The following is a 4,853-nucleotide window of genomic DNA, read 5'->3' on the forward strand; positions in this document are numbered from 1 at the left end:
CCAGTCTCAGTCAGACCATCAAGTCTGGTCTTTTTACTAGAATTTGAGTTCTGCACCCCACTTTTCTCCTGCTGCTTCAGGGATTCTCTGTTGTGTTCCCTGTCAGGGCGGTCATTGGTGGTAGCTGGGCACCATCTAGTTCTTCTGATCTCAGGCTGATGGAGTCTCTGATTTATGTGGTCCTTTCTGTCTCTTGGGCTAATATTTTCCTTGTGTCTTTGGTGTTCTTCATTCCCCTTGAGACACAAATATCTTCATTTCTTTGGCCTATTAAGAGAGGTCTATCCACATACCTCTTCCTCTTTGTCTCCAATTTTCCAATCACATGCCTTCCAAGTCTCTGACCATCGAACCAAACCAATGGTCATAGCCCATGAATCTGTATACAGTCGTATATCTGACTATTTCTCCTTCCAAGTAAAGTTAACAACCAGGTGTGTTGCCCAAAGTTCTGCCCATTGGGAAGATTTTTCTTCACCATTGTCATTCAGGGAAGTCCCAGAAAGGGGCTGTACTGCTGCCGCTGTTCACTTTCCCATGGTGCCTGCATACATTGTGCAGAACCATTTGTAATTAGGCACAAGTTTTATCTTCCTCAGTCAATTGAACATAAGAAACTCCCCATTAAGCCACAGGTGCAGACTGGGAGAGGACAGGTAATGTGTCAGGAGTAGAGGTCATGGACATTTGGTCCAATTCCTCAAGCAAATTACTTGTGACTTCAGGTCCTGCTCAGACCCAATCTTTTATATACCACATCCATTTACAGATGGAGTGCTGCTGTGCACATCCAACTTTATGATTCTGTGGGTCAGACTACACCCAGTTCATGATGGACAGTTGAGACCTCATGGTATCTTGGTGGTCCATAGTTAAGCATTCAGTCTCTACTAAGATCCAGTGACAAGCCAAAAGCTATTTCTCAAAAGGAGAATAGTTATCCGCAGAGGATGACAGGGCTTTGTTCCAAAATCCTAAGAGTCTGTGCTGTGATTCACCAATAGGAGCCTGCCAAAGACTCCAAACAGCATCTCTATCTGCCACTGACACTTTAAGCACCATTGGATCAGCTGGATCATACGGTCCAAGTGTCAGAGTGGCTTGCACAGCAGCCTGAACCTGCTGCAGAGCCTTCTCTTTTTCTGGACCCCGCTCAAAACTAGCAGCTTTTCAAGTCACTTGATAAATAAGCAGGAGTAGCACGTCCATATCAGGAATATGTTGTCTCCAAAATCCAAAGAGGCCCACAAGGTGTTCTGCCTCCTTTTTAGTTGGGGGGGGGGGGGCAGATGCAATAACTTATCCTTCACTTTAGAAGGAATATCTCAATATGTCTTACACCACTGGACCCCTAAAAATTTCACTGAGGTGGAAGGCACCTGCATTTTTGTTGGATTAATTTCTCACTCTCTAGCATGCAAATGTTTTACCAGTAAGTCCATGGTTATTGACACTTCTTCCTTACTATGTCCAGTGAGCATAATGTCATCAATGTAATGGACCATTCTGGCATCTTGTGGAAGAGAAAGACTCTCAAGTTCCCATCGGACTAAATAGTGACATATGGCTGGAGAGTTGATATACCCCTGAGATAGGACTGTGAAGGTGTATTGCTGGTTTTGCCAGTTGAAGGCAAACTGCTTCTGGTATTCCTTTGAAACCAGAATCAGGAAAAAAGACATTGTCCAGATCAATAGCTGCATACCAACTACCAGAGGATGTATTAATTTGCTCAAGCAATGAAATCACATCTGGAACAAGAGCTGCAATTGGAGTTACCACCTGGTGAAGTTTTCAATAGTCCACTATCATTCTCCAAAATCCATCATTTTTGTACAAGCCAAATACGTGAGTTGAATGGAGATGTAGTGGGGATTACCACCCCTGCATCCTTCAAGTCTTTAATGGTGACAGTAATCTCTGCAATCCCTCCAGGAATTCAGTATTGCTTTTGATTTACTATTTCCATAGGTAGGGCAGTTCTAATGGTTTCCACTTGGCTTTTCCTACCATAATAGTCCTTACTCCACTTGTCAGAGATTCAGTGTGGGGATTCTTCCAGTTGTACAGTATAGTATTCCAATTAAACATTCTGAAACTGGGGAAATCACTGCAGGATGGGTTTGAGTACCCACTGGACTCACTGTAAGATGAACCTGAGCTAAGACTCTATTAATAACTTGAGGTCCACATACCCCCACTTTGACTGGTGGGCCACAGTGATGATTTGGGTCTCCTGGAATTAGTGTTGGTTCAGAGCTAGTATCCAGTAATCCCTGAAAAATCTGATCATTTTCTTCGACCCAATGAAAAGTCACTTTGGGGAAGGCTGTGAGAATGATTAACAATATAAATTTTTGTCAGTGTAGCAAGGTTCCTCCTGAAGGGAACCCGGGCTCCCCTGCATTCAAGTGGTTGTTGACCTGTAAATTGGCTCAAGTCTAGGAATTAATTGAGGGGCCATGATTCTGCTTTTATGATTCAAGTTATACTGCCATTCTCTTGACCTAAAATTTTTCTGTTTGTACAGATTAAGTAAATATTTAGTAGATTTCTCATCTATTTCACTCCTAGGGACACCATGACTAAGTAGCCAACCCCATAAGTCCATGAGGTGTCAGACTATTCTGATTACTGCTTTGAATCCACTGTCAATTATGGTAACCATGCCCACCTTGTCTTTGTTGATTGAGTGCCACAACTTGGCCCCTACCACCACTGGGTCCAGTTAGCCCCATTGTAGTTAGGTGTCTTAATCCAGTTAGGGAAGTTCCCATTGCCTAATCTGACTTACATAAAATAGCAATCACAGAAGTCTTCAAGGATGCTGGGGCTCCCTTCACAAACTTACTCCTCATCGCTGTGGTAAATGATGTGTCTTCTGGGCACTCCATGTGTGGGTCTCTGGGTCTAAACTGATAAATCCACTCTAGCATGCCAATTACCCAAAGCCTTTGTATACCTTCCTCTATAGTATATCAAGGTAGGTCTGGTACTTAAATTTGATGTGTAGGGCCGTGTAAGCCATGCTTCTGCAACCCAACGAAATAAACTATTAGATTCTTTCCTAACCTCTCAAGCTGAAATATTGAATGAAGAATCTGTGTTTAGTGGCCCCATATCAATAAACTCAGACTGATCCAACTTTACGTACCTTGCAGCATTATCCCATGCTATTAATAGTCATTCCCACACATATTCCCCAGGTTTCTGCTTGTACATATTAAAAAAGTCAATCCGTTCTTTTGGAGTATTGCGTACCTCCTCCTCGGTCACACTTTGTACTTCACCTTTTGGGGCTGGCTAGAACTTAAGTTTGGTTATGGCTCTAGGAGCAAAAACAGGTGGTAGGGATGTGTTCTGAAACATTCAACAATATCTTGTAACACATCTGCCTCACACAATGTCTCAGGCAATGACTCAGATAACTCCTTAGGGGGTTACTCAGGCAATATCCCACAGGCCCTTCAGACACAGCTGAGTGAATCTCATTAGATGAGGTTGGAGGGGCTAATTGTTTTATTTGGGAGAGTTGCTCAACAGACAAAGATAGAGTAATCTCTTCAGATGGGAGTGAGAGGGCTGGTTCTGTTTGAAAGAGTTTCATTGGAATTTAGGGGTTCAGTGTCTCAAGCTTCCAGATTATCTGCCCATATGTCCCCATATCAAGTTTCAGAATTCCATTTCTTCGCAATCAATGACCTCACTTTAACTTCAGATACTGTTCAAGGCTGGGAATTTAATTGAATTGTAATTCAGCCACTCTTACGATAAGACTCTAGGTTCGATTTTTGGCAATATCAAGTCTGTTACTACAAGAAATAAGGCTTTCTAGGGCCCAAAGTCCATCAAACGGGGAAAAGACAGTCTTTTTAACAAATGCTGCTAACAAAACTGGATGTCCGTATGCAAAAAAAATGAAACAGGGCCCATAACTCACACCATATAAAAAACTACTTCAAAATGGATCGAAGACCTAAATATAAAGCCAAAAACTATAAAGTTCATAGAAGACAAAATAGGCTCAACGCTAGAGGCCCTAGTACATGGCATTAATAGGATACAAACTATAACCAACTACACAACCCCAGAAGATAAACTAGATAACTGGGATCTTCTAAAAATTAAACATGCATGCTCATCAAAAGACTTCACCAAAAGAGTAAAAAGAGAACCTACAGACTGAGAAAAAAGTTTTGGACAGTACAAGTCAGACAAAGGTTTAATCTCTAAAATCTACAAGAAAATCCAACACATCTACAACAAAAAGACAAATAATCCAATTAAAAAATGGGCAAAGGAAATGAACAGACACTTCACCGAAGAAGACATCCAAGCAGCCAACAGACACATGAGGAAATGTTCGTGATCACTAACCATTAGAGAAATGCAGATTAAAACCACAATGAGATACCGTCTCACCTTAACATTACTGGCACGAATCAAAAAACAGAAAATAACAAATGTTGGAGAAGCTGTGGGGAGATCGGAACCCTTATGCATTGCTGGTGGGAATGTAAAATGATACAACCATTGTGGAAAATGATATGGCACTTCCTTAGAAAGCTAGAAACAGAACTACCTTACAATCTGGAAATCCCACTCCTAGGAATATATCCTAGAGAAATAAGAGCCATCACATGAATAACATCACATGAATGGCAGCATCGTTCACAATAGCAAAACGATGAAAACAACCTAGATGCCCATCAACAGATGAATGGATAAACAAACTACAGTACATACAAACAGTGGAGTATTATGTAACAATAAAGAACAATGATGAATCTGTGAAGCATCTCATAACATGGATGAAACTGGAGGACATTATGCTGAGTGAAATAAGTCAATCA

The sequence above is a fragment of the Trichechus manatus genome, unplaced genomic scaffold (assembly GCF_000243295.1).
Source record: "Trichechus manatus latirostris isolate Lorelei unplaced genomic scaffold, TriManLat1.0 scaffold00013, whole genome shotgun sequence".
Taxonomy (NCBI): Eukaryota; Metazoa; Chordata; class Mammalia; order Sirenia; family Trichechidae; genus Trichechus; species Trichechus manatus.